At 41.8% G+C, this 10,753-nt stretch overlaps 1 non-coding gene across 1 annotated transcript; it reads right to left on the bottom strand.

Annotated features, from left to right (window-relative positions):
• Positions 1-10,383: 10,383 nt before the first annotated feature.
• On the bottom strand, positions 10,384-10,487 carry LOC112760172 (small nucleolar RNA R71). The gene has a single exon (XR_003180624.1). It is a non-coding gene; the product is annotated as a small nucleolar RNA R71 (small nucleolar RNA).
• Between the last annotated feature and the right edge of the window lie 266 nt (positions 10,488-10,753).

Here is a 10,753-nt window from a genome sequence, read left to right as displayed (position 1 = left end):
GCCGAGCTGATTCAATGTTGTCCGTCCTATTAAGGCATTGTAGGTTGAACTCACGTCGACCACGATGTAGTCTATCTTGAGTGTTCTAGACTGGTTTCCTTTCCCAAAGGTTGTGTGTAGAGAGATGTATCCAAGTGGTTGAACTGGGGTATCTCCCAGTCCGAACAGGCTGTTCGGATATGCCTTGAGTTCTTTTTCTTCCAGACCGAGTTTGTCGAAGGCAGTTTTGAACAAAATGTCGGCGGAGCTTCCTTGGTCTATCAGTGTGTAGTGGAGATTTGCATTTCCCAATATCATAGTAATGACCATAGGATCGTCGTGTCTTGAGATGATGCTGGATGCGTCCGCTTTGGTAAAAGTAATTGTGGGGATGTCGGGTGTTTCCTCTTTTCCCTCAACATGATATACCTCTTTAAGATACCTTTTGCGAGATGATTTGGAGATCCCTCCTCCCGCAAATCCTTCGTGTATCATGTAGACATGTCTCCCGGGCGTACGAGGTGGTCGTTCAGCCTGTCCGACATCTTCATCCCTTCTTCTTTTTTTGGGATCGTCTGCTCGGCTCGCCAAATACTGATCTAACTTTCCTTCTCTTACCAGTTTTTCTATGATGTTTTTTAGGTCAAAACATTCGTTGGTGGAATGTCCGTAGATTCGATGATATTCACAGTATTCGGCCTAGTTTCCTCCTCCTTTTTTGCTTTTGAGTGGTCGAACTGGAGGTATCTTTTCAGTATGGCATACTTCTCTGTAGACATCCACAAAGGATACCCGAAGAGGAGTATTATTGTGGTATTTTTTTATCTTTTCTCCATGTTGATCTTTTTTCTTGGATTCTTTGTCTCTATCTTGGGAGGAGTAGGAGAATCCGAATTTTGAGGTCTCTCTTAGTCAAGAGTTTTTCTCCATGTTGATATACTTCTCAGCTCGTTCTTGTACCTCATTTAGAGATGTGGGATGCTTTTTTGATATGGAGTGGCTAAAAGGCCCCTCTTGTAGGCCATTGATGAGGCCCATGATGGCTGCTTCTGTGGGCAGACTTTGTATGTCTAGACATGCCTTATTGAATCTTTCTATGTAGCTGTGGAGACTTTCCCGATCTCCTTGTTTTATTCCTAATAAACTTGGGGCATGCTTGGTTTTGTCTTTCTGGATAGAGAATCTAGCTAGAAACTTTTTGGCTAGGCCGTCGAAGCTTGAGATGGACCTGGGGGGTAGATTGTCGAACCACTTAATCGCCTTTTTATTAAGGTAGTCGGGAAGGCTTTATAGCGGACTGCGTCTAAGGCGTCAGTGAGGTACTTTCGACTCCTGAAGTTACTGAGGTGATGGCTGAGATCTGCCGTACCATCATATAAGGTCATATCTGGGAGTTTAAAGTCCTTTGGGATTTTGGTCTTCATGATATCCTTGGTGAATGGATCTTAGTCCTTGCGAGAGCTACCCTCGTGAGTGGATCTAGTAGCTTTGGCTTTGAGATCGTCTTCGAGTTTTAGGAGTTTCTCCTCCAATTCCCGGCGTCGCTTTATCTCCCTTTGTAGGTCTTTCCCAGCTTCTCACTAATGTTAGGCTTCTTTCTCAAGTTGTTTTAAACGATCTTGAAGCATCTCAAGGGCTCCCGGGTTTGGTGAATTATTGTTCCTGTTAGGTTGCGGGATATCTTTTGGGGTAGTGTCTGTGTTTTTGTGCGGCATTCTATCTTTTAGGTCCGAGTCGTGGTCGTTGTCATGGTTGTCCGCCATGGTGGTGGGATGACTTCCAGATTCCCAAGCAACGGCGCCAATATTCCGAGGGTTACCTGAAACTGTTGGTCGATCTCGGATGAGATCTTCTGTGCTGGTCGAAGCTGACATGTCTGGCTGGCAGATGGTGGCCGAAGCTATCACGTCTGACTTCTTAGACTGGCTACTCTGCTGATCCTTCGTCACCGGAGGGTGGTGGTACCTGCAAGGGACTCCGATGCTTAAGTTAGCAAGGGTATTAAGTAGGTTTTTAATAGAATCAGAGTATGAGTTATACCTAGGTGCTCCAGTGTATTTATAATGGTGTGGAGTGACCTTTTTAGATAAGATAAGTTAGTTATCTTATCTTATCTTTGAGTGAGGTCATCTTATTTTCAAGGGAACCACGCTTATTTCTGTACGCTTGGGCTGCCTTCGGATTGGGGTCGTATTCCTCTATTTGGGCCCTTTATTGGGCTTTCCTGGCAATTTGGCCGAGCTCTTTGAGAAGAGGTCAGATAGTCTGACCTGAAGAGGTCGGTCGCCTTGTCGCTAAACATCCCGGGTCGGATAGCTCGACCCAGGGTATGAACAGTTAGTTTTTGTTAAGTTTAGGATTTTGTTGCTTATTTTTGTAGCTTTTGTTTTCATTTGCTATCATGAATTCTCACCCCTTTAGCCATGATTTTGGTTCAAATTATGTTGTAGAAAATGGGAGCTACAATGAGGATGTGCATCAAGGATTTGGGAATCAAAGATGGGAGGAGCCTCAAGGGATTGATCAACCTTATTGGCAACAACCCCCTCCGGTTTCTTATGGGTATAATTCTAATCCTAATGCATATCAATCTAATGGATGTAGTGACCCTTATTGTGATTGTCAACAACCACCACCACATGCCTATGAACCACCCCCTCAACATGACTTTGAACCACGTTACTCACAAGCCCCCTACCACCAAACACCTCATTATGACCCTAATTCTTATCCACCATACCAACCACCTTGTGAACCATATGAACCACACATGGAACCACCACCATTTCAACACAATTACTCTCAAGAACCACCTCAATATACACCACCTCTATACCCTTACCAAGATGAACTAACTTCCAATTATGAAACTTCCTTCCCAAACAATGAACCTTCTTTTTCCATACCACCTCTAATGGATTATTCTCTCCAAGAATGTGTTAGTTCTTACATTCAAAGGCAAGAAGAGAACCAAAAGGAGTTCAAGGAGTTAGAAGCCAAGATAGTTACAATAGTAGAAACCGTTCGCAATATGTTCTCCTCCCGCCTAAGCCTATGCAATCAAGGAACTCCCATTGTTGAATGTGGGGTAGCAATCAAGGAGCATAGTGAGGGAGTGAGTTTAGATCTTCAAGGTGTAGAAGAAGGGATGAAACAAGGATTGCCACAAGGGGAGGAAGTCGACATAATTGAGCCGGAAGAAGTGGTTGAAGCCTTTGAAGAGGTTGACCAAGAGATGGATTCAATCATTGAAAAATTCTTATGTACAATTGAATCCTCTCCAATTGGGTTTAACATAGAGGGTAGAGAAGAAGATACCTCACCTCCCATACTCTTGGTAAGAAATGAAGAAAAGATTAAATTGGAAGGAAGCCACCAAGATGAGGAGGTTGAGCAAGAAGCAAGCTCCATCATTGAAGATGATTCTACACCAACTGATGAGTCTTTTGGAATTGATGAATCTCCTTTATTGTGTTGTGAAATTGATGACAAGGAGGACCGTGCACAACCTCCAGCATATGGTTTGAGCAATGAAGGGTGTATAGAAGAAGTTGGTGAGCAAGGAATTGAAGTTGAAGAAGCTTGCAAGGAGGTGGAGGTAGTCAAGAAGGAGCACAAGGGCATAGACCTCGCATTGGCTAAGTGTGGGGAGGTCACCCTTCCTAAGTCACCATCATTGGTGCACAAAATTGTGATTATCAACAATGGCGCCAAAAACTTGGTGCTCTCAAACGTGAATCACACTTTGTCACAACTTCGCACAACTAACCAGCAAGTGCACTGGGTCGTCCAAGTAATAAACCTTACGTGAGTAAGGGTCGATCCCACGGAGATTGTCGACCTGAAGCAAGCTATGGTCACCTTATAAATCTCAGTCAGGCGGATTCAAATGGTTTTAGAGATTTGATAATTAAGAGATAAATAAAACGTAAAATAAAGATAGAGATACTTATGTAATTCATTGGTGAGAATTTCAGATAAGCGTATAGAGATGCTTTTGTTCCTCCTGAACCTCTGCTTTCCTGCTGTCTTCATCCAATCCTTCATACTCCTTTCCATGGCAAGCTGTATGTTAGGCATAATTATTGTCAATGGCTACATTCTGTCCTCTCAGTGAAAATGGTCTAATGCGCTGTCACTACATGGCTAATCATCTGTCGGTTCTCAATCATACTGGAATAGGATTCAGTGATCCTTTTGTGTCTGTCACTACGCCCAGTACTCGCGAGTTTGAAGCTCGTCAGAGCCATCCCTTCCCAGATCCTACTCGGAATACCACAGACAAGGTTTACACTTTTCGGATCTCAGGAATGGCCGTCCATGGATTCTAACTTATACCACGAAAATTCTAATATCTCGGACTCGGTCCCCTGTATTAGATACCTAAGAGATACTCATTCTATCTCATCTTCATGTAGAACGGAAGTGGTTGTCAGGCACACATTCATAGGTGAGAATGGTGATGAGCGTCACATAATCATCACATTCAATATGTTCTTGGGTGCGAATGAATATCTTAGAATAGGAATAAGCTTGAATTGGAATAGAAAAACAATAGTACTTTGCATTAATTCATGAGGAACAGCAAAGCTCCACACCTTAAACTATGGTGTGTAGAAACTCTACCGTTGAAAATACATAAGTGATAATGGTCCAGGCATGGCCAAATGGCCAGCCCCCATAAAGGTCTAAGATAGCATAAAACTTATCAAAAATCTCCAATAGAATGGTAAAAGGTCCTGTTTATATCAGACTAGTTACTAGGGTTTACAGAAATGAGTAATTGATGCAGAAATCCACTTTCGGGGCCCACTTGGTGTGTGCTTGGACTGAGCATTGAGCTTTACACGTGTAGAGACTTCTCTTGGAGTTGACCGCCAGTTTGTAACCTGTTTCTGGCGTTTAACTCCACTTTGCAACCAGTTTCTGGCGTTTAACTCAATAATGGGCTAGGAAGCTGGCGTTGAACGCCAGTTTGCGTCCTCTAAACTCGAGCAAAGTAAGGACTATTATATATTACTGGAAAGCCCTGGATGTCTACTTTCCAACGCAATTGAGAGCGCGCCATTTGGAGTTCTGTAACTCCAGAAAACCCACTTTGTGTGCAGAGAGGTCAGAATCCAACAGCATCTGCAGTCCTTCCTCTACCTCTGAATTTGATTTTTGCTCAAGTCCCTCAATTTCAGCCAGAAAATACCTGAAATCACAGAAAAACACACAAACTCATAGTAAAGTCCAGAAATGTGATTTTTATTTAAAAACTAATAAAATTATACTAAAAACTAACTAAATCATACTAAAAACTATGTAAAAACAATGCCAAAAAGCGTATAAATTATCCGCTCATCACCGTGACCCTAAGTACTTTGTTTTCCAGTATTACCACCAGATACATAAATGCCACAGACACTTTAACTGGGTGAACCCTTTCAGATTGTGATTCAGCTTTGCTAGAATTCCCAAGCAACTGAAAATCAAATAGGATAAAAAGAAGAGAATATACTATAAATTCCAAAATATGAATGAAACTTAGCTCCAATCAGATGAGCGGGACTAGTAGCTTTTTGCCTCTTGAATAGTTTTGGTATCTCACTTTATCCCTAGAAGTTCAGAATGATTGACATCTATAGGAACTTAGAATTTAGATAGTGTTATTGATTCTCCTAGTTCAATATGTTGATTCTTGAACACAGCTACTTTGAGTCTTGGCCGTGGCCCTAAGCACTTTGTTTTCCAGTATTACCACCGGATACATAAATGCCACAGACACATAACTGGGTGAACATTTTTAGATTGTGACTCAGCTTTGCTAAAGTTCCCAATTATAGGTGTCCAGGGTTCTTAAGCACACTCTTCATTTGCTTTGGACCTCGACTTTAACCACTCAGTCTCAAGTTTTCACTTGACACCTTCATGCCATGAGCACGTGATTAGAGACAGCTTGGCTTAGCCGCTTAGGCCAGGATTTTATTCCTTTAGGCCCTCCTATTGATGCCAGGGCATCTTAGCCAGTTTCACTGACCTTTTCTTTATTGTTTTTAGGTTAGTTTCATGCATTTTCTTAGGAAATAAGCTAGTTTTGGGTAGATATTCACTTACACCTTGATTCAAGCATACATTGTGCATTTCACATTATTTCATGAGGATTTTGCATAAGTTTAGTGACAAATTGTATGTTGCATTGCCCATGACTTGGACTAGAACTTTGATGCACTCTATTGCTTGATTTCAGGACCAAAGGAAGCAAGGAAAGGGAGGAAGAGAAGTTGAGAATGACACTCTATTGCCAATGACACTCTCAAAGCCATCATTGCCCACGTTAAGAGTCACATTAACTAAGTTAACGTGAACTCTAACGTGGAAAAGAGAAGTTGAGCCAACGTTAGTGACACTTAACATTGTCACTAACGTTGGCAAACACTCATGAGTGGCCACGTTAGAGCCCACGTTAACCTAGTTAACGTGACCTCTAACGTTAAAGGGGGAAGAGAAGCCAACGTTAGTGACATTCAACATTGTCACTAACGTTGGCCTAAGGATGCAACACACCACGTTAACTCCCACGTTAACTTGGTTAACGTGGGAGCTAACGTAAGAAGTGAGAGTTATCGACAACGTTAGTGACACTCAACATTGTCACCAACGTTGGAAGCAACCACACAACTCCCCAAGGAGCCACGTTAACTTCCACGTTAACTTAGTTAACGTGGAAGCTAACGATGAGGAATGAATGATGAGCCAACGTTAGTGACACTCAACATTGTCACTAACGTTGGGATGGCTAAGAATGGTCACGTTAGAAACCACGTTAACCTAGTTAACGTGGACTTTAACGTGAGATCTAGGGGCACATTGGAACGTTAGTGACAATGTTGAGTGTCACTAACGTTCTCGAAGGTTGGCAAGACCACGTTAGAAGCCACGTTAACCTAGTTAACCTGGGCTTTAACGTGAAGCAAAAAGGGGCACACTAGAACGTTAGTGACAATGTTAAGTGTCACTAACGTTCTCGAAGGTTGGCAAGGCCACGTTAGAAGCCACGTTAACCTAGTTAACGTGGGATCTAACGTGAGGCAAATGGGTACATTGGAACGTTAGTGAAAATGTTAAGTGTCACTAACGTTCTCGAACTTATACTTTCACTAAATGATTAACACCCCTTACGCCCTGAGCTGAAGTCTCTGCCCACTTAACACTTTCTCTCTGCAAGTAAAGTGATGCTAGGGCATTTTGGCCAGTTTCACTGACCTTTTCTTTACTGTTTTTAGGATAGTTTCATGCATTTCTTTAGGAAATAAGCTAGTTTTGGGTAAATATTCACTTATGCCTTGACTCAAGCATACATTGTGCATTTTACATGATTTCATGAGGATTTTGCATATGTTTAGTGACAAATATTATGTTGCATTACTCATGACTTGGACTAGAGCTTTGATGCACTTTGTTGCTTGGTTTTAGGACCAAAAAGAAGCAAGAAAAGGAGAGGTAACTTGCAAAGATTAATGAGAAAAGTGATTGCCAATAACACTCTCAAAAAGCCATCAATGCCCACGTTAAAGAGTCACGTTAACCAAGTTAACATGAACTCTAACGTGGAGAAAAGAAGTTGAGCCAACGTTAGTGACACTCAACATTGTCACTAACGTTGGCACTTACTCATAAGTAGCCACATTAGAAGCCACGTTAACCTAGTTAACGTGGCCTCTAACGTTAAGGGGGAGGGAGAGAAGCCAACGTTAGTGACATTCAACATTGTCACTAACGTTGGCCTATGGTGCTAAGTACCACGTTAACTCCCACGTTAACTTGGTTAACGTGGGAACTAACGTAGAGGATGAAGAGTTGTCGACAACGTTAGTGACACTCAACATTGTCACTAACGTTGAAGCAACCACACTACCCCCAAGAGTCACGTTAACTTCCACGTTAACTGGGTTAACATGGAAGCTAACGATGAGGAATGAAGGATGAGCCAACGTTAGTGACACTCAACATTGTCACTAACGTTGGGATGGCTAAAGATGGCAACGTTAGAGGCCACGTTAACCTAGTTAACGTGGACTCTAACGAGAGACCCAGGGGCACATTGGAACGTTAGTGACAATGTTGAGTGTCACTAACGTTCTCGAAGGATGGCAAAGGCGATGTTAGAAGCCACGTTAACCCAGTTAACGTGAGCTTTAACGTGAAGCAAGAAGGGGCACACTAGAACGTTAGTGACAATGTTGAGTGTCACTAACGTTCTCGAAGGTTTACAAGGCAACGTTAAAAGCCACGTTAACCTAGTTAACGTGGGTTTTAACGTGAGGCAAAGGGGTGCACTGGAACGTTAGTGACAATGTTAAATGTCACTAACGTTCCCGAACTTGGACTTTCATTAAATGATTAACACTCCTTACGCCCTGAGCTTAAGTCTCTGCCCACTCCGCACTTTCTCTCTGCAAGTAAAGCCAAGCCCAAATAAAGAAAGGAACTGCTTCAAACTCAAGATCCAAAGGCCCAAGACTTGAAGAGTGAACTAGAAGCTGAGAAGAGTAGTATATATCGGAGTAGCTTTGAATTGTAAAATAGTTCTGGAGGCTGAGAAATTACTCTCTGTATTTACTTTCTTTGCAATTTCTAGTTTCATGATGTATTCTCCATCTTTATTTTCATTTTCAAGAGCTACGAACAACTAAACCCCTTTCATTGGGTTAGGGAGCTCTGTTGTAATTTGATGGATCAATACTAATTTTCATTGTTCTTCTTCTATCTTTCCTCTTGATTTTACTTGAAAGCTTTCGGTCTTCATCCAATTGAGTAGTTATCTTGGAAGAGAAGCTATTCAAACTTGGATCTCTTTTGAACCTTGGAAGAGGAATGAAGAGATCAAGCTAGAAATGCTTTCTCATGCTGGACCAAACTGGGTTTGGATGGGTATGTGACTGTAACCCTCTCAATACTTGGTTTGGGAAATGCATGTGGTATAATCAGTGACCATACTTCATCTCTTCTCATGAGCAATTGACCAAGGAATTGGCTATTGATCAAGATTTGAGAGATTGAATTGCAAGGAATTGCAATTCAATCACTTAAGATTGCCAAGGAGATCAATGAGTGCATTGATTGAGGAAGAAATGAAAATGAACTTGATCCGGAGAATTGCAACATCTCCTAAGCCCAATGAACTCCCCATCTCTAATCTTACCCATTCTCTTTAATTTCTGTCATTTACTTTTATGAGCAAATCCCCCATTCCCATTTACAATTCTGCAATTTATTTTCAGTCATTTACTTCCAGTCCTTTAATTCTAGCATTTACTTTTCTGTTATTTACATTCCCGCCATTTTATTTTCTGCAACTCTCAACCCAAATTCTAGATTCGCTCAACTAGAACATTCTTCTAATTAAAGTTGCTTGATCAATCAATCCCTGTGGGATTCGACCTCACTCTATTGTGAGTTTTTACTTGACGACAACTTCGGTACACTTGCCGAAGGGAGATTTGTTGAGAGACAAGTTTTCCGTGCATCAAGTTTATGGCGCCGTTGCCGGGGATTGATTGTGCATCAACAATGATTAGATTGGAAGATCACTAGATTGAGCATTTTATTTTGTGTATTTCATTTTCTGTTTGATTGATTTACTTTTTGTTTTAGTTAAACTTCTTCCCTTCTCCCTCTACTCTTTTGTTTTTCTTTGTTATTTTCAATTCTGTTTGCTAACCCACTAACTGTTTGATATATTGCATCACCCACAACTAACATCAATTCTGACACAAATACTGTCTGCACCTATATTCTCTGCTTGTACTTGTTGGTTGTATGACAGGGAGAAGAAGCGGGGCTTCGACTTCCTTTGATTCTGAACCAGAGAGAACCTTCCTTAGACTAAGGAGGGAGGCAAAAGGAAAACGAGTAGTTGGTGCTGAAGAAGAAGAGGAACAGTTTGAGGAATACTTTGAACCAAACATGGAAGAAAACATGGAAAATCATCATGAAGAAGAGACTCACAACCATGGCAGAGGAGGTGGAACAAATCATGCTGGGGAGGATAGAAGAGTTTTGGGCTCTTACATTAATCCAAACCCAGGCAATTGTGGAAGTAGCATCCAAAAACCAACAATCCATGCCAACAACTTTGAACTTAAACCACAGCTCATCACCCTTGTTCAGAACAACTGTTCGTTTGGAGGAGGTGTTCAAGAAGATCCCAACCAACATTTGACCACCTTCCTGAGAATATGTGACACAGTGAAATCTAATGGTGTTCATCCTGACGCCTATAGATTACTCTTATTTCCCTTCTCACTTAGAGATAAGGCAGCCAAGTGGCTGGAATCCTTCCCAAGGGAGAGCTTGACAACTTGGGAGGATGTGATGAACAAATTTTTAGCAAGATTCTACCCTCCTCAACGAATCAATAGGCTGAAAGCTGAGGTCCAAACCTTCAGGCAACAGGATGGTGAGACTTTGTATGAAGCATGGGAGAGGTTCAAAGACTTTACAAGGAGGTGTCCACCTGACATGTTCAACGAATGGGTCCAGCTGCACATTTTCTATGAAGGCCTCTCTTATGAGTCAAAGAAGGCAGTAGACCATTCATCTGGAGGGTCCTTGAACAAGAAGAAGACCATTGAGTAAGCCATAGATGTTATTGAAACAGTAGCAGAAAACAACTACTTCTATGCTTCCGAAAGAGGGAACACAAGAGGAGTGATGGAGCTAAACAATGTAGACGCTCTGTTGGCCCAAAACAAGCTCATTACCCAGCAGCTGGCTGACCTCACCAAAA

The sequence above is a fragment of the Arachis hypogaea genome, chromosome 16, assembly GCF_003086295.3.
Source record: "Arachis hypogaea cultivar Tifrunner chromosome 16, arahy.Tifrunner.gnm2.J5K5, whole genome shotgun sequence".
NCBI lineage: Eukaryota > Viridiplantae > Streptophyta > Magnoliopsida > Fabales > Fabaceae > Arachis > Arachis hypogaea.
Note: the sequence above shows the minus strand (reverse complement) of the source record. Positions and strands in the feature narration are given on the sequence as shown.